This window comes from Periplaneta americana, chromosome 3, assembly GCF_040183065.1.
Source record: "Periplaneta americana isolate PAMFEO1 chromosome 3, P.americana_PAMFEO1_priV1, whole genome shotgun sequence".
NCBI lineage: Eukaryota > Metazoa > Arthropoda > Insecta > Blattodea > Blattidae > Periplaneta > Periplaneta americana.
This window is the reverse complement of record NC_091119.1, coordinates 121,481,955-121,502,258: the sequence shown is the minus strand read 5'-3', so window position 1 is coordinate 121,502,258 and position 20,304 is coordinate 121,481,955. Positions and strand designations below refer to the sequence as shown.

At 39.2% G+C, this 20,304-nt stretch overlaps 2 protein-coding genes across 4 annotated transcripts in view; one reads left to right on the top strand and one right to left on the bottom strand.

Annotated features, from left to right (window-relative positions):
• LOC138696474 (cysteine-rich hydrophobic domain-containing protein 2) overlaps positions 1–7,568 on the bottom strand; it is a 44,824-nt gene extending 37,256 nt beyond the window's left edge. The window contains exon 1 of the mRNA XM_069821486.1: positions 7,552–7,568. The gene's annotated coding sequence lies outside the window, so the exon portion shown is untranslated. The remainder of the gene's footprint in view (positions 1–7,551) is intronic.
• The window catches only part of LOC138696472 (SH3 domain-containing protein 19-like), a 66,198-nt gene that overhangs the window by 9,061 nt on the left and 36,833 nt on the right, over positions 1–20,304 (top strand). The window lies entirely within an intron of this gene.

Sequence of the window (20,304 nt, the reverse complement as noted above, 5' to 3'; positions counted from 1 at the left end):
AGCTATTCAGAGTGGCTTTCCAGCAAGGAAGATCACCCCTGTAGAATCTTTCCAAAAGCTAGGCCTACTCAAAATCAATAGTTCGATTTCATTTCTGTTCGAAAGAAGCAAGATTTAAATCTTTTTTGAGTTGTGAAAGCATTCCACAGGTTTATTACATTTTTTCCGCCTCTTTGTAATGCAGTGTCACTTAGACTGAAATAATATTTGTTTAATTTTCTTAATTTATGTTAATATAGTCAATTGCTCAAGTAAAAACATCAGTACCGGTATGTATATAATTTGTAACGAACCATGGTATCTCGGGGACTATGAACATGAAGAATGACATTAAGTTGATGATAAATAATCTGATATAATAGGCTAATTATTGGAATGAATGACTTTTATTATAAATAATTTTAATGTATAACTGTAATAAATTCCATTTCGGATGATAAATAAGTGTAATAGATCTACCTAAATAACTACACACTCTTCGTGCTTCCTTTTTCTGAGAAAATAACTCAAAGTTCATAGAAAAAGTTTGCTTTCCATTATTATTTTCTTTAGTAATTCCTTAAATCACTATAAAGAAAGAAATATTTTCAATAAAAACAAATTGAAAATAATTATTTCAAAATACTATTAATGGTATTAGCATTACATCTGACGAAAATGCGAAGAAAGGCTTTCTCGCATATGGTTACATTGTGTGAAATTACATTAAAAAATGTTTAAAATCACAATTCCTTCAGAAAAGTCGATTACTGTTATGATTGAACTCCCATGTCGTGTGAAAGTTACAAATCACTGTCCACAGTAGTCACTAGCATGATTCCAAAACTGACTAAATTTCAATCTCCATTTCCCGAAAGTAAGATATTTTGAGATATAACACTCTTCTAGAGGGGGTGCGATATACTCCACTCGTGAGATGTCTTCCTCTTTACTCCTCAATATTAGTACAATTTTGGAATTCATTTTCTATAAAGCATATTACTGTATGTATACTGCTACCTAAACATAGTAATAAGAAACAACAGAAAATATAAACTTACAGTTCTATTGCCTTTACATGGATATGTGGTAGATTCTAATTTCTTCTAAAGAAGGGCATGCCTGTTTTAGAGATGACCAGTTATTTAGTGAAATTGATATGTTTGATTCCTGTAGTGAACAATATATTGACATCTGTGGCATTCAAGTTGCTGGGCAGATGTCAAAATTAAATACCTTATATGTTTGCAGGAACCAGTAAGAGATTAAAAAAATACATCCAACCCATACTTTTTAATGAAAAGACTTTGGAAACCACATAGGCTAATGGGATTTGAGAGTTGTAGTGACATAAACATAGATTATTTATCTCTGGGAACAATTCCGCAAAAATAAATTAAACTCACATTTTGAAACTTATAACCTTAGTCATATCTACAGTAAGTTTCTCAACCAGAATACAAGCTTGAAGTAATTTAGCCATTAATAAGCCTAATAATTGTAAAGATAAAAGTAGGCGCTACATTGAATTCTTATTCCACACAACTTTAACCAGTAGCCTTTGTAATTATGATGCACAAATCGCATTTACAGTGTCACTGACAAATAAAGAAAGACATCAGTTTAAAAACACAAAGAAGATAATACATTTTAAATTCATTAATCATTTAAATTTTATTCATGTTTACCAAATGAATCTTGGAAAAATGTAAATGGGCCTACTACCAGTATCATAGATATTAATAGGAAACTTAATGTGTTTTGATCTACATATAGGAATTATTTCAATGAATGGCTTCCAGCCTAGGTTGTGAAAAAATCCAAATCCTGATAGTAAAAATATGAATCTGTATGTAATGAGTAAGAACAGTAATGATTCTCATAATATTCCTCACTATGGTAGGCCTACCGTAACAGCTACTTAATTGTTTTGAAAACCTATAAAAGATGCAAGAAGATACCTATATCTGAATAAATCAATTCAAATAACATTAAATCTACCGGTATTAGCGAAATTATAAAAAATTAACCTGATCAACAACCAAAGATTAAACCATTTCTTTTATTGAAATTAATGACTGTCAAGTAGGAGACCCAAATTCTATTGTAAATTCGTTTAATGAATTGTATATAAATATCACTCACACCTTAAAATTAAGTCTTATTAATTGTGCAGAAGATGCTGCTCCTGCAATTCATTATTTAGTAGATACATTCAGCACTGAATTTGCAGGTCTCAAATGTATTCTCACTATTGCAGAAGAAATTATGTAGTTTATGATATGAAACATATTTGAAAAACAAAATGTTCCAATGGATATGATTAAATAACACGTACAGTTCTGAAAGCCTGTTGCGAAATAATTTTTCCTCCTTTTGCCCTTCATGCAGTTAATGCAGTGTGCTATTTCTCAGGGAGACTCAAATACCGACACTCAAAAGTAGAATCAATGTAAGAAAATTGAAACAAAGCTATTAGCCTATTGCTAATTGCAGACCAGTATCAGTATTAACATTTTCATAACATTAAAAAGCAGGACAAATGCACACACAGTAAATAGTATACTACATACTACTATTGCGGATTTGACCCTTATTAGTATTAACAACATTTTCAAAATAACATTCAAAAGCAAAACAAATGCACACACAGTAAAATAGTACATTGCTGATTGTAGACCCATATCATTTTTAAGGACATTTTCATAACATCTTAAAGCAGAAGAAATGAACACACAGTAATTAGTATACTAGCTAGGTCTACTCGTTATAGACTTGTATCACTATCAACAATTTCAAAATAAAACTGTGCATGCAACAGAGAAAATGCACACACAATAAACAGTAAAGTTGATGAAAGAACATGATGGTCTTCCCCTCATACCACTCCATTTACACCCACATCGATAATTTACTAGGTACTTACTTCGACATACAGTGTATAAGTGCTATAAGAAAGGACTTATCCCACAGTGGAAATGCTGAGGCCTACTGAGTTCAAAAATAATGCAGGGGTTGTAGGCCTATTTATGATTGGGGTCTTTTGGCCCTGTCAGTTATGTCCTGGACGACAGTAGGTCCGGTCAATAAAGTCCTTTTCTGAATGTCCTGTTAGACATTAGGTACTTTCAATCACAATAATAGCCACTTAAAAATTGATGTTTACTACTTATTTGTATTCTTAATATTGTTGCTTGGCAATAAACATTTATTATTCAAAATTTCTTATTTGTAATTTATGCAGTCTAAATTTACAGTGTAAAATGGCACAAATCACATACCGTATTCATGGAAAGGAAAACCGATACTTAGTTATAACACCACCACTCTTTCAACAAGGACAGAACCAAACGTTACTGGAGGTGTGAAGAACGACAAGTGTGCAATGCAAGGTCCCATTCTAGTTCGAATTTAGAAAATGTAACGATTTTAATGGATGGGAGAAATGATCACCAACACAATCCCAATGCATCTGGGAAGTACGTACAACTGTACATGGATTGAAAAGCCGCGCCGAAGAACCTACAGCAACGCTGGCTCAGGTTTAAGAATAGTACTCAGGGACGTACATGAGCAAGATATTTTAAAAATGTTACCTCGGAGAAACAACTTGAAGAGGCAAATAAATCGTGTACAGAACAGAAGTCGTCAAGAAACCCAGCTTCTATCCATGATTTTGAAGTTCCTCCCGAATTACAGGTAACTAAACGTGGTGATAGTTTTCTAATGTACGACTCCTGGCCCCAAAATGACGAAAGAATGCTCATATGCACAAATTAAAACCTGAGACACCTGAGCACAAGGTCTACAATATTCTCCGATGGAACACTTAAAACTCCCCCACACAATTCTTACAGCTGTTTACCTTACATGGACTACTCATGGGGCATGCAATACCACTTGTATATGCCTTTACAAGCAGGAGGCGTGAGGAAGCATACAGATGTTTGTACAGGAAGATATCGGAATTGGCGCAAGAAAGACATCTCACCATCGAACCTTCAGTCTGTGTAATGGACTTCGAAATTGCAAACATTAATGCAGTTCGAGAGTTGTTTCCAGGCGCTCGTGTACGTGACTGCATGTTTCATTTTTCACAATTCCTCTGGAGAATAATAGCCACTAGGTCTCACTTCAGAGTATGTCACATTAGGTAGCGAAACTCACAGCAGTGTATTAATGTTTTTTGGGTTGCCTTTGGTGCCAGCCTATGATGTTTTTGAGACTTTTGATTGCATTGCGAAAGGATGCCCTGAAAATCTGGATGATTTTATTGCATACATTGAAAGGACGTATGTTAGGGGCAGACGTGGACGTGGTAGGGGAAGACCAGAGGCCCCTAGGTTCCCACCATCAACCTGAAATATTTATAATGCTGTCACAAATGGAGAACACAAATAATGTGGTAGAAGCATTGCACAGCAAATTAAAAAAGTTAATGATAGTTCATCATCCTTCTATTTGAAAGTTTGTTAAAGTTCTGAAAGACGAACAGGGAAGCAATGAGCAAGTTATAACGCAGTTTTAGGGGTCACACTCAAGTTACATCCACAAAATATATGCATAATAAACAATTCGTTGCAGAAATTGTGTCCCAGTATGAAAGAAAAACAGGAATAACATCAGCAAATAGCCTACCTGAGAGCGGTTGCATACAGACTCAAGTGCAATACTGCTGATATTCCGGAAGATGAAGATTCAGAATGATATATATATATATTCATACTATTATTTACAATGTTTTACATTTTTTAACTGTTTAATTACATTGATATACTGTATACTTTTATTAAATTTTTTAAACATCTTTTTTGTGCCTATCAATTAGGTACACCAGACCAGCGGACCAAAATGCAAGGACTTAACAGACAGGACGAAACATACTACCAGACCAAATATCAAGGACCTTACAGAAATGCCTAAATGTCTGACCAGACCTTATGTACCAGACCAAATGTCCTGGAAGGGTATTTATAACATTCCTTCCAGGACATTTAGACAATACTATGCATACACAATAAACATCACACAGGACGACTACACACTGCATAACACTGTTATGCACACACAGTGAACCTTACATAGAAATACTATACATTACATAACACTGTGAAACAAGACATGCACAAGAAAAATTTTTTTTTTACATTAGGCACTACATAACACTGTGACACAAGACATACAAAATAAACATTACACAGGAACATGACACACTGCATAACACTGTGAAACAAGGCATTCATAATAAATAGTAGCTATATAGGAACACTACAACATTGTGAAATAAGACATACAGAATAAACATTAGCTACATAGGAACACAAGATATCGAGGCAGATAGTTGGACCAGTTAATGAAAATGGACAATGGAGGATAAGGTATAACCAGGAAGTAATGGAACAATATCGAGATATGGATGTAGTGACACACATCAAACTCCGAAGGTTGGAATGAGCTGGGCATATCAACAGAATGGAGAACCAGAGGATACCTAGGAAAGTAATGGAGGGAAGGATATATGGTAAAAAACCAATAGGCAGACCGAAGGATAGATGGGCTGATGGAGTGAGAGACGATGCTAGACAAGTTTTGGGAGTAACGGCATGGAAGAGAACATCACTGGACAGATCTGATTGGAAGAGGAGAATAGAGGAGGTCAAGGCCAGGAATCCGTGTTCTGAAATTTATCCTCATGGCCTTCCACCAGGATATAATGCTCTAATGTCCTCGATCAGGGCAGGGAAGGGATGTCTAGCCAGTCTCGTGCAGTCCTGTCTCCACAAATACTCACATAAATGCATCGCCATGTCGTTGTGGTGGACACCTCCACGAGACAGTCTCTTCCTCAGTGGTCGCCAGGCAGATTCAATGTTATTGGTGTGTACACCCGTAACAGGGTCGACGAAGTTGAGGCTGTGATTAACAGACAGATGTTGAAATTGATGCTGGTTGAGGCTGTCGTAACCCCGCCAGCAGTCTGTATAGATCGTTGTATTTGGCTGGACGTGTTTCCTGATTAGACGTAGGAGCGTCTGCGCATCCCGACGATTGTCAGGGCACACCTCCAGCCGAATTTCTCTGGTCTGCCTGTCAATCAAGCCTAGGACCCACATGCCTTCTACCAGGCGACCAACGTGGAACTTCCGTCTTCCTATCTTGCACTCGTCCACTTCGACGATATGCCCTTGACCGCCAATTAGAGGTTGATTGGCATATCGGCGATCAAGGCTGTCCATACACACCTCGCGGCAGTATGATGTCCAATCTGCGATGGTGGCATCTGATATGTCAGGCTCTCCGGCAGTGTGACATTCCTTCCTTATCCTGTCATATGAATCACCCATGGCGAAACAATACAAGAACACTAACACCTTTTTTAACGGCAATCTAATGTCGTAAAAAAAGGTGTTAGTCGTGGCAGCTTGTTCAAATTGCCCTCGTTGACCATGATTTCTTCGGCACCTAAATCTTCCAAATACTTGTCTTGCATTTACCCCAGGGCGTACCGCAAGACGAGTATTACAGAAAGGGCAATCCATTTCTGTGGGCACAAGCCTCTGGTCTCGTATCCACTGAATAGTGCTTTCTTCAGTCGATATGTGAGGCGCCAGATCAGTGAAATTACAGACTTCCATTCTCGTAGATGACCACAACGGCAATGAAAGGACAATACTATATTGGCGGGAGGGTGACAAGTGCCGGGAAAATGACAAGTGCAAGAAAAGTGTATTACTAAATTACAAGAAAATAATATATATGAACACCCAGAAATAAATAAATAGAAATATGTATAATGTCATATATGTCTATTTACAATATTTAAATATATTTTAACAATAAAACTAGAGAACATGCCGAACTATAGCGAGTGGTTACGACAAGGGCAATAAAAGACGAAAGGAAGACACGGCGAGAACGTGTATACGACAAGGAAATGACAAGTGCAAGAAAAGTGTATTACTAAATTACAAGAAAAAAATATATACGGACATCCAGAAATAAATAAATATAAATCTGTATAATGTCATATATGTCTATTTACAATATTTAAATATATTTTAACAATAAAACTATGAGAACATGCCGAACTATAACGACTGGTTACGACAAGGGCAATAAAAGACGAAAGGAAGACATGGCGAGAACATGTAGACGACAAGTGCATTGCTTATACAAAGTTCAACGAGTTAGAAAGAGAAGGCTATCTTTCTCTTTCTAACTCGTTGTACAAAGTTCTATGCAAAAATGGCATAAAGGCTTGGATAGTCTAGTTAATTTTGTGTTTCTATATTGGCGACATTGATTGCATCAACTTTGTGCAAAACCGGCATATGTACAGTAGTGGGAAATGGTCTAAAGAATACCCGTAATTTGTGCTTTTTATCTAGTTTTTACACTTGAATTACAGTATTGTAATTTTCACTGTGACCACTTGTATCAAAATTCTAAGTTCGTGCTATTTATAATTCAATTTGTTTCTCGTTATTAACATTTAATGGGTAAATGAACTTCATTTCATGTATATTTAAAAAATAAATAGGCCTATTATGAAAAGTGTATAATAGTGCTCACTGAATGCAATGATTACAAACATTTTATCACTGTATGAATCTACCAGTAGGTAGATGAATGTTTCCATGAATGTAGATGAAAGGCCTATTACTAATTTTGATTCGTTGTAGGCAATGTTAGTATAGGCTTATTGTGTACTGCATTATACATGGCAACTACAGACGCTCGAAGAGGTGATGTTATGGTTTTCGTATAAAGGCAATAATGAAGCTGTGATTTGATGAGAATGTCAGTGGACCTAAGAACAGTTGATCTAATACAGTTTTAGTTATAGGAATCTGTTGGGATATGAATTGATACCTTTTCTTTGAGAAACTGCCAGTTGTGGGCGTTGTGGCTTTGTTATCTATGAATAAAAATAGTAAACAGGTTAGTTAAATGTCGATATTACCGGTATCTTATTAATGCTCATTTTTAAATTGTTTCCAACAGAAATAATTTCAATGGTTGAGCTGTTTCGACTTTTTCCATTGCTAATTTTCAAAATTGTAGCACAACGTTTCGAAGAGTGACTCTCTCTTCGTCGTCAGGTGAAAATCTACTGTGGGGATTGTTGCAAACAGCTAGCCTGTTGAACAATTCACCGTTGCTCCCCCCTTCATTGAAATCATTTGTCAAAACACACTTGTTATGAAGTATTCTTTATTTTGTACACACACACACGTACGTTTATTAAATCTTTATTTTTGTGATTGTGGACATAGCAATGTTCAATTCCCCCACGTATGAAGGTAAAGGTATCCCCTTATACGCCCTTGGAAGTGGAGACCTGGAGGTACAGGTCCGTCCTTTCTTGACCTCGGTACTAGAATGATATAGTGTGGTCGGCACCACGCTCGGACTGCCTTTAACCCCGGGAATGAACCGGTACTCACTTTGATGGGAGGCTGAGTCAACTTCAGGCGTTCTGTAAGTTCTGGCAACGAGAAAAATACAGTCATCGCTAGCGAATGAACCCAAGACCTTCCAGTCCGCAGTTGCTCTACCAACCGAGCCACCCCGCGCGGCACCTTATTTACGTATAACCGGATATAATTGATACTACCGTAGAATTCACGAAAGGGTAAAGAGTCTTACTTCTTAAAGTATAATTATATGGCAGATTTCATAGGCCTTAGCTGCCAATATTGCCTGGGATAATTATATAGTACATTTTATAGGTCTTAGCTGCCAATATTGCCTGGGATAATTATATAGTAGATTTTATAGGTCTTAGCTGCCAATATTGCCTGAGGGAGGGAAGTGCCTGGCTCAGTTAAATATTTAGCTATGCTTTATTTTAATATTTCTCAGATTTTTCACATATTGAATAATCATTATGCCTATAGGAACATTTGTGTGCGAAAAAGTAGTATTCACAACTTCGTTTGTGGAACATTTTCCTGCATGGATTTCGTACTGGTATATAAAACAGCGTTTCGTAACTTTTTTTTATTACGACGCTGTATCAACATCTCAGGTTATTTAGCGTCTGAAAGAGATGACGGTGATAATGCCAGTGAAATGAGTCCTGGGTCCAGCACCGATAGTTACGCAGCATTTGCTCATATTGGGTTGAGGGAAAACCTCAGAAAAAAACCTCAACCGGGTAACTTGCCCCGGCCGGGATTCGAACCCGGGCCACTTAGTTTCGCGCTCAGACGCGCTAACCGTTACTCCACAAGTGTGGACTTTCGTAACTTTTGTAGAATACGACTGCTCCAAAATAACTAATACATTATTATTTCCTCACTTTAATCTTATAGATCCTCGATTTACTTCAATGTCAACCAAGATAAATGTCTTACTATGACATTATTTTCGTACTAGTTACTCTGCTAGTGCATATTATTGGTTAAAAATAATAAATTTAATATCTTATGAACACTATTTTAATGGATATTTGTCGATCACATTACGCAGAATACTGCTAATAATTGGTAACACACGTAATTTTGCAAATTCACATAAAATAAATATTCGTATGTTGAAATTGAACTTCTGAAGAACCTATGTCTCTTGGCTGACTACTCACTCAATGATGGTGCCTCAGAGCACGCACTACCAGGATGCTTGATGGCACTTTCTTGCAGTTCTTGATATTCAGCTTTAACTGTTAAAGGACAAAGAATACAGAGATCACAATAGGACCATGATAAAGACAAAGACCATGGTAAGGATCACGACATAAATAAGATAAGGGGCACGATAAAAACCAAAGCCAAAATAAGGATCATGTTAAACACAACAAGGACCATAAGGACAACGACAAAAACAAGGAATCGCGATAAGGACCAAAATAAAAACAAGGATCACGATAAGGTCCACGACAAAAACTAGGATCACGTGGGGATCATGACAAAAAGAACGACCATGATAAGGACAACAAGCACAACAAGGTCAACGACAAGGATCACGATAAGGATCACAACATTCCTATGACAAGGATTATGACATGGACCATGACGAGCACCATGGTCCTTGTCGTCTTTGAAACGGTCCTTCCGTAGTTTCTTGTCTTTGTAATGGTCCCTATTGTGGTCCTTGCTGTCCTTATCAGGGTCCTTATTTTGGTATTTGCCGTCTTTGCCATGGTTCTTGTTGTCTTTGTCATGTTCCTTATCGAGATCGCTGTCGTGGGCGTGGTCCTTGTGATCTATATGGTGGTCGTTGTTGCCCATATCGCAGTCCTTATCGTGGACCTTGTATTTGCCGTGTCACTTACCGTAGTCCTTGTTGCCTTTGTCACGATTCTTGTGATTATCATGACCTTCGTCTTGATCTGTGTTATTGTGCTTTTCGTGGTCCATGTCGTGATCTTCACTATGGTCTTTATCATTTTTCTTGTCGTAGTCCTTATCATGTCGTTGTCTTTTGTCATGGACCTTATTGTCTTATATTTGTAGTTTCAAAGTCATACTGTTTACCCCATTTGACAAGTGGCTTTTGTAATACACGGTTGGTAAACTAGTCTCCATCGCAAGGTCTTAAAAAACAGCGCAATAGTCTTACAGATCATTGAGTTTAATGTTATGTTTTATTTAACGGCGCTCGCAACTGCAGAGGTTATATCAGCGTCGCCAGATGTTCCGGAATTTTGTCCGGCAGGAGTTCTTTACATGCCAGTAAATCTACTGACATGAGCCTGTCGCATTTAAGCATACTTAAATGCCATCGACCTGGCCCGGGATCGAACCCGCAACCTTGGGCATAGAAGACCAGCGCTATACCAACTCGCCAGCCAGGTCGACCTCATCGAGTTACTCAGGAACTAGTACATCGATCGCCATGAAAATGATGTTTGAGGTGATCTATACTACGTGTTCCAAAGCTTTCTCGAGGTCATCCCTTTCACTTGTTCGTTTCCCATTTTGGGACGATTTCCTAAATGATGCTGACTGTAACATTCTTTGCCAGTGCTTTGGAACAGCACCTGCGTGTGGTGAGACCAACAGACTGGCTAAATATTTGTGTTTTCGTCTCGTCTTGGTAGATTACAGTGTTTGTATTTAAATGTAGTTGTTATTGTTATTTAATGTGAATTCCTCAATGGGTGTTAATATTTTTAAATTTCATTGTAATTGTTAAAAATAAAAATCAACCTATTTACTGTGACATTGCAAAATCTAAATTACAATTACTTGTTAAAATATATTGTTGAGTGACCTGTTATATCGTTTATATTATTTTAATTTGCAATTTTGAATTGACTGTGACTAATAGTCTTTATTGGAAACCTATATCCTTGTTTTACATTCGGCCGCTTAATTTCAGGACTTTCTAAAACTCTATTGGGGGAACTGGTGCAAAAAACAAAAGCTTTTTGTTTTGTTTTGTCCGAAATCTGAAGTATAGAATTTCCCCTTTTTGTTTGTGAAAGAATTTTCTAAATAGCTCTGTTATTTTCAGAGTTACGGCCAAAAATATGCACTAGGAGAGTTCTAGACAGCACCACGTGTTAAGTTTGTCACTTGTTCTCCAAAACTTAACATTTTAAACCATTCCCCTTATAAGTAAAATACTGTTAAATATAACTGCGTGAAATTTTGAATGGTTATTGTATATGTCATGATCTACAATGCGAATTAATATTCTTGCCCTATTTTTAATAGAAAAAATATTTTTGAGTGAACATTTTCAGGAAAATTAAAAAAAAAAAGTACTACTTACATTGTAAATAATTTTAATTATATTGATTCACGTCGATGCCAGATTCTTTTGGAACAGGCTGGACAGAAGAAATTAAAAATATGTTTTAAAATTGTAGGAGCCAGGAGTGAAACGGTGATTGGTTGTACAAGGAAATTGTCAAAATGTGGAAAATTTAAAACATGGCATTTTTTAAAATCCACATAGTGTTCTTGTAAATGAAGATAGTAACTTCGTAAATTTTCAACTCAATTTATCAAGAGAGACTTGAGAAAATGAAGAAATAGATTTATGTAGTTTTCATAATATATTTAAACCGGATGCCCTCCCTTTATTCCAGGACTTTCTAGAACCCCATTTTAACGTTATTCAGGAAAAAAGAAAAGAAAACTCGCGGACACGAATTCGAACCTGGTCCTTTCCGCATGAAATTCAGACGTATCAGCCGTCTGAGCTACTGAGACGAAATGGAAGGTCTCGCTTTATCATTTATAACATATTAACATTTTTCTTTCAGTTTACAAGTAAGTTTCGAAACTAGTTCCAACAACAAACCAAATAAAGTGGATTTAAATAACTCATTTACGCGTTATCTTACAAGTCTGTGCTCAGCGTCTCCGATCATGCGCATTGTCTTGTGTCTGGGACTTCAAAAATATTTCAGCATCTCATTCCATCAGCATAATTTTATTATTATATACAAGGAAATGTATTCAAACGTGTATTGTACAGAGCAAGATGCATGCAAGGACGTCAGTGAGCAAGAAGACTGATATGTAACATTCACATACAGGTAATATTACAATTAGATCACAGTTCTTTTACAGAACCACCTTTTCCAATCAAAGATTCTGTAACCAATATTTTATACACTGGAATTTTTATTTTACACAGCACTCTACTGTTTGTATTACCTAATAAAACACGCAAAACGTATCGGAACTGTTCGATGTTATCAGCAATATGCACTTTGTATAGATGAATTTAAATAATAAGGACCTTGACATCACAAGGAAGTAAACCATGGCCACTATTAAACCGTAAAGGACACATGACAGTTCACTGCTTATGTTACTTGATATGTGATATGGATGATGTAATCAATTGCTAACACGCCTAGTTACAAACTCTTGTGTGATCTGATCTGTTTATGTAAACAAAACGAAAAGCAGACTTAACGAATTATGTTACAGTATAATGCAAATTGCTAGAGTAAAAGTGGGGTATATTTCCAAATTAATGTAGTTTCTCAGGGCCGACCATTCGTAACGTGAGGCATGTCCAGGGGCGGCTCGTCCGTAAGAGCTGCGGAGTTGCAGCACTCCCTGCTTTGACAGGAAAATAAAAATAATATTTATTTTAATTTTTAGAAGAATTGTTACAGCTTTTATTGGTAAATTGCTTTATATTTCATCTGGCCGGGAATATGTACTATTACCTTATGCATAATCTTTTCGCGCGTCGACTGTATTGGAATTGACACTGCATTCAAAGTCGTCCTGGGATCTGCAGGGTGATCAGCTCATAGAGAGTGTGTCTTGCATGGTCAGGGGGTAGAGAGATGAAGGGAAGCAGAGGAAAACTGTCGCTGTTTAAAACCCATATCTCGCTGCAGTGACGTGCAGAGCCAGGCCACAAGGGATCTTTCCTCTCCTCCCACACCGCTATTGTAATGCTGCGTCAAATGGATTCTCTATTCTCTTGAAACGTATTGACAAAATTTTTATTTTCTTTTCACATACTTATTGTTGTAGAATCTTATCGAGTTAATATGACGAAATTAATATTCTCTTTTGCCTTATTATTACGTATATATCCAGCCTCCAGCAGAACCTAATATTTGCCTTAACTCAAAATGATTGCACGAGTAGAATCCTTTTGATATAGCACGTAAAATACGAAAGAGACTTCTTTTCCAGTTTTAGAAAATTGTTGACCATCATCAGTATATCCGAGTGTTGCTTTGGTGTGACGTCTTAATACCGTAACTTAACCAGTGCAAATTTGCAAGCATGAGTGTGTGTGAATTACAGAATATTAATTTTATTTTTCTCAACTTTCCCTTGCGGAGAATATTGATGTAATGAAGTGAAATTAAAGGGTCGTCCATTACCCGACTTAAATCTTACTTAAGCTTCATCCAGCCGAAATAGTGCATATATGTAAGGAAGTACAACAATGAAATTTACGCTAAGCATTTGTGGTTACGTAGATGTGAACAAAAAAAAATCTGTATTTTGTTTTCCTTGCCTCCTCTTCGGTGGTGATTCTGCATGGACTAGGAGTGGTGTGACAGATTTAGGACATTTGCCCCTAAAAAGCAAAATGCACGAATCTTCGCAGTCTCACCTGAAAAATGTTGTTTCAGTGGCTATGTTACGCAACTCATACTGCTGTGCAATTAAGTGAAACGAACAGAACAAACATTCTCAAACATAATCAAGAAGTGAGAAAAAATCTTGAAATTATTAAAAAAAAAATATTGATTGTATCACATTTTGTGGCCAATATGAACTTCCCCTTAGGGGACATGATGAAAAAACGATTCGAGGAACCCTGATGTGTTTCGTGGGTTGCTACAGTTCGTGAGTAATCTAAACGAGCCTCTAAAAAATCATTTGGAACATGCCACTGTTTAAGGTTATTCTAAGACAATTCAGAATGAACTGGTAGATTGTAAGTTGAGTGTCTGCCGATCTGAAATTCAGACTGAAATCGACGGTATTAGTTTTTCTTAGGGATTAGCAAATGGTCCCACAGACATCTCCCAACTAAGTCAGGAAGTTTTGGTATTTCGATATGTAGTGCATTTATTTTCGTCCTATACTTATTAGTAATGGTATCAAGAAGTGAAATTTGTATGTACCGAAATCTACTGCAGCTCTCCAAATCCACAAGTTCACGAACCGCCACTGGGCATGTCTCTGAGAAGATACGGGCTAGGGTATGGCAGATGATAAAATATTATCTACGAATGTAGGGTATAACAAGTATCGCTATATGGTTCTGAAGCTGCAGTCTGGTGAATATCAACACGCACACTCATGTTGTGATTGGAATAGAGAAGGGAAGTCGTGACGTCTACAGCAATTGGAATAGAGCGCCGCCAAAAAAAAAAAAAAGAGTTTGAGACCCATCTCTGATTGTGTCAATATTTGTCTTCTTGTTGAGAGTGCCTGATTCAAGTGCACTTGTTACTTAGTTGATGACTTCTTACCAAAAGAGTCAGATTTAAATTCCAGGAAAATTTTATTTATTTCATTTAATTTTTTAGATTGGTGGTGAAAAAGTTGCATATACTGTACGTATGTCCATTGTGTAATTTTGTATAATGACCCTGTAATTCTGTAAATCGTGGTACAACCTAGGCATAAACTCAAAAGTTATTATCAAAAGTTTTGGAGTTCGGTTCCCCATTAGATTCTATGATATTTGAGTACTGAGATGGATAGTAGTAGATTACTAAGTTGTCTCAAAAGTCTTTTCCTACAATTATGTTCTAATCATTTGTCCTTGAGGTGCTACCTAACAAATAATTAGTTTATATCTATTGTTGGCATTGTTTTGAAACATCAGTAGCAGTAAATTTTCAGTAAGCCTTGGTGTTTCTAAGACCACAGTATGCCACTAGTTTTATCAGTTTGGAACTGTGTCTAAATAGCGACGATGGGCGCACTTCCGTACAGGTGCAGTAGCATTTCTCTAAGATTAGAGCAGGGGCGAATCTAGCTACTTGGCGCCTCTAGGCAGAGAAAAATATTTCCTCCCCATATTTCGACCTACTATATGCGTCATTTGGATCAACTGAAATAATTGATTCCGCGTCATTATTACTGTTTCTAATACCGGAAACTCCTGACTCTGATAAACCACACGCTCCATTATTTTCGGTACCTATTGTTCGTCACATTATTACACTCTGATATATCTTGACTCGAACTGGAACACGCTGGCTGTGTTTGTTTTTTAAATAGCACATCTATTTTTGCACCTTTTCTCACAATTTCCTCTTTTTTATTGCCTTGTCTTTCGCGAGTTCGATATTGTTGTTTAGTCAACTGTCCGAAGACAGGTCTGGACCCCACAAGTGACACCATCAAGGCATCACTTATAAGGCAACTAGGCCAGGAGATAATGGGGTAGGGTAACCAATTCCTTGCCCTCTGCATTACATACTTACATCGCTGACTAGCTACATATTACACTAATCAGATTTCAGATGCAGTTCTTCCTCTGACACACATCGTCAAGTGAGATGTACTGCCTGATAATAATTGTACATATCAGCCAGAACCTCAATCAGAGGTGTTTTCGGTATTGAGAACCACTTAGCTTTTTGTGACTGTCAGTCATTATAATGCATATTAAAATATAAATCACCCAGGTACAAAACAACTGCACTCTTTACCGTTTCAAATTAAACTAAACTGCCAAGCGTCTGGCTGATACAGTGGCTGGTGATATTTTCTTTGAATTTAAATCTGAATGGGCATTACTGAGTGATATAATACTGGCTACTCTTATGACAGAGTTAGCAGCGTCTCTCATCACAAAGCTTATGATTGCGAGCAATGAGATTTGCCTTCCTAACGTATCGTAATATAATGCCAGTAAGTTCTTTAATGTAATCACGTGAGACTCTCACGATGAGAGGCATAACATTGAAAAAAAGTGCTATGATCGCATTGTGACACTATTATTGAAAAACTGTCCTCCTCCCGTTGGCAGACCGTCGATGAAATTTCCGGTCGAGGTGGGTTCCTCCAAGTGGTGACCGGGGGGTGCAATGGTGGCTCTCGTGCTCTTCTTTTCGGCCATTTTTCGTCCTATCACCAACCACTCCTCTTCGTTCTCTTCTTTTTCATCACTATTTCTCTCCGCCGGCTGCCATTGCATGCGGAACGCCCACCACATCATCACAGCCATTTTCACCTCTCCATCCCCGCTGTTTGTTTTGCCACGTCCGCCACCATGACGGAATTTGTTAACAATGCCTGATGAGGCTTCATTCTTCTTCCCCTTCTAATTCTTATATCTATTATTAGGTTAAGTTTCTTAGGTTTATAACTCCCGTCTCACCAGCGGGGATCTTTCCTATCTCCGTGGTCCTGTCCCACGGTTTCGAGCGCGACTTCCGACTTGTGTGGCCCGACAGGGCGCCCAGCAACGAAGCAATAGTGGACCCTTCATACTGCCCCTATATGCAAGTCTAGGTGCGGAGCCCGGACCAGTAGTCATGTACACTCACGTAGAGCCCCAATGGGGGCCCGGAGCGACTTAAACGTCCTGGTGACCGACTCTGCTCGCCGGGGCGGATATGTCGCTCCGACGTGTTACCGCTGACGTATGGGTGTCGCAGTGTAATCAACCACAAGTCCCCTGAAGCTGCGTGCGGTCTCGGATTGCTCCGGCTTTGGGAGGGTAGGTCGGAGTTAGCCGCAGTAGCCTGGCACTTGTGTTCAGTGTAGAGTGGGGAGCCACGGGCGGTTATTCCCGTGGTAGGGGCATAAAACTGCGACACGCCTCTGGTGTAAGACTTGCCATTAGGTGTGTAATGACCAGTTTGAAGGGTAACTTGCGTGAAGTGGGTTGCTTGGGATCGGGCTGTGGGGGGGTCCCCACGGCCGGCACAGACCGAGAAGACTTTTTTGGTGTCTTTTTCTTCCGCCCCCCCGGTGGCAGGCTGACGCCGACGGTTCCGTAGGGGGGGCCAATTTCAAAATGGCTTCTACGCGCTTCTCTTCTCCTTCTTCAGAAACTAATAAGAAACATAAGACAGGAGAAACTACGACTGGTGGTCATATGACGAAAATTGCTATGGAATTGAACCCTGATAAAGTTACTGTAAAAGTGCCGCCTCCAAAGTTTATCAGTATCACATTGGATGGAACGGAAAAAACTATGAAAGACATTAGTCCATTCTACGTGAGACGTGCGCTCGATGGACTCGTTGGAAAGGTCAGAAATGCAACTCGACTCCGCAACAGTAGTCTCCTCGTTGAGACTGCATCTGCAAAACAGAGTGAGACGCTGTTGAAAGCAAAGTTGCTGGGGTCATACCCCATCAGAGTTGAACGACACTCCTCGCTTAACACCACGCGAGGAGTTGTGCATACAGATTCTCTAGATGGTCTATCAGATGAAGAGATCCAATTAGAGCTGGCGGAACAGTCCGTGTCCAAGGCTTACCGTTTAATACGGAAGCGGGACGGACGGACTGAAACCCTGAGCACAGTCTTTCTGACCTTTGAAACGTCTCTCTTGCCAGAATATATCTTTGTTGGGTACGAGCGTGTCCCTGTGCGTGCGTATGTGCCGAACCGAATGCGGTGCTTTAGGTGCCAACGGTTCGGACATACGCAAAAACGTTGCACAAACAATATCATCTGTGCAAAGTGCGGCGGTGCAGACCATGGGGATTCCCCATGTACTGGCGCCGAGCACTGTGTGAATTGTTCTGGGGACCATGCTTCAAATTCTAAAAACTGCCCAAAGTATATGCTGGAAAAGACGATTCAAGAGCTTCGAGTCCGGGAAAATATTAGCTTCTTTGAGGCACGTAAGCGTATTTTAGATAAAGAAAAGAAGGCAACTGAAAAGTCCTATGCGTCTGTACTGCAGAGAGCAACAGAGGGAATCGATGCCACCACACAAACGCCACCTCTTACAAACATACCTGGGAAGCGAATTGAGATCGCAACCCAGACATATGTAGACGCCGCTACTCAGACTGCTGAGTCAGACGACACTTGTGGACTTGACATCAGGCCTTACGTCCCTAAGAAAATTATTGCTATGACAGCAGAGAAGGATTGTAGGCCTAGTAGAACACCAGAACGTCGCACTCCTAGTTCGGGTGGCAGGTCGAGATCACGTTCTCGATCACGTCCTCGATCAAGATCGCGATCAGGAGTGCGACGAACTGCAAGTGAGTCGCCGGAGTCGAAGACAAAGCAGTCGCAGGCAAAAGCATCTTCCCATAGAAAGGAAAAGAAGAGAAGATCCCCTGTTAAGCCACCAACATGATATAGCTCTTCTTGATGACTGATATTGTACAGTGGAATGTGAACGGTGTACGCAGCAGATATACAGAACTACAGCAATTGATCTATCATGAAAACCCTGCTATTTTATGTCTCCAGGAGACACACCTTCGGCCCGAAAACTCCTTAAGTATCTCGGGATACTACGTTCACCGGTACGATCACCTTGCCGGTATTCGTGCCAACGGAGGTTGTGCTCTCCTATTCCGCCAAAGTATCTTTTCCTCTGTTATCAACATCAACAGCCCACATCAATGCATAGCCGCTCGAGTCACTCTACCTTCCATCCAGTTCTCAATAGTCTCTGTATATATACCCCCAGACACACCTTTCACAGTGCATGACATTGAAGACATTTTCTCGCAGGTACCTGCTCCATATCTGGTAGTGGGGGATTTCAATGCATCCCACCACTCATGGGGCTCAAATTCCGATGATGACAGAGGAAATAAAATAGCAGAGGTATGTGCCCGTCTAAATCTTGTTACCCTGAATTCAGGGGAAGCAACACATCTCTCCTTAGCTTACGGTACATACTCCATGATAGATATCTCCATTTGTAGCCCAGTTTTGTCCACGCATTTCGAATGGTCTGTGATTCACGACCTACATGGTAGTGACCACTATCCCATTCGAATGCGTATGTCTGCTTTACGTCCGGCGGAATCTCGATCTCCAAACTGGGTTCTTAAAAAGGCGGACTGGGTCGGATTTTCGGAGTCCATATCATTCGATGATAACGGACATGAAAATGTGGACTCCGTAGTAGACCATTTCTCAAATGTGGTTATAAAGTCAGCGGAATTATCTATCCCCCGGTCGTCCTGCAGGCCAAAACGCTTCTCTGTCCCCTGGTGGACGGATGCCTGCAGAGATGCAATCCGTGACCGCAAACGTGCTTTACGCCAATTTGAGCGCCATCCGACCCAAGAATATTTTGTCCAGTTTAAACGTCTTCGAGCCAAAGCTCGTCGCATTGTGTGCGATGCTAAGAAGACGTCCTGGACAAATTACGTCAGTTCATTGAAACACAACGTCCCAGCTAACACCATATGGGACAAAGTCCGTCGAATAATGGGGAAATGTAGTTCTGTAATTCCGGGCCTTCTAAACAATGGAGTAACGACCACCAGTCCAATAGACATTGCTGAAATATTTGCTACCACATTTTCACAAATAAGCAGCTCAAATAATTATGACCCGGAATTTCTGAAAATCAAAGATACTGCAGAAAAACGAAACCTAAATTTTCAATCTGACAACACTGAAGACTACAATGCACCGTTCACATCCGAGGAGCTGGAGGCGGCACTAGACACATCCCCTGACACCTCCCCTGGCCCTGATAACATCCATAACCGCATGCTTCGTCATCTTCCACCAGCTGGAAAATCCTTTCTTCTATGTACAATAGAATCTGGACTGAGGGTGTATTTCCATCTGCTTGGCGTTCTGCCATTGTAATTCCAGTCCAGAAACCGGGAAAGGACCCTTCTTTACCTGGCAATTACAGGCCAATCTGTCTCACCAGCTGTGTGTGCAAGGTTATGGAAAAGATGATAAGCAAACGCCTGATGTGGGT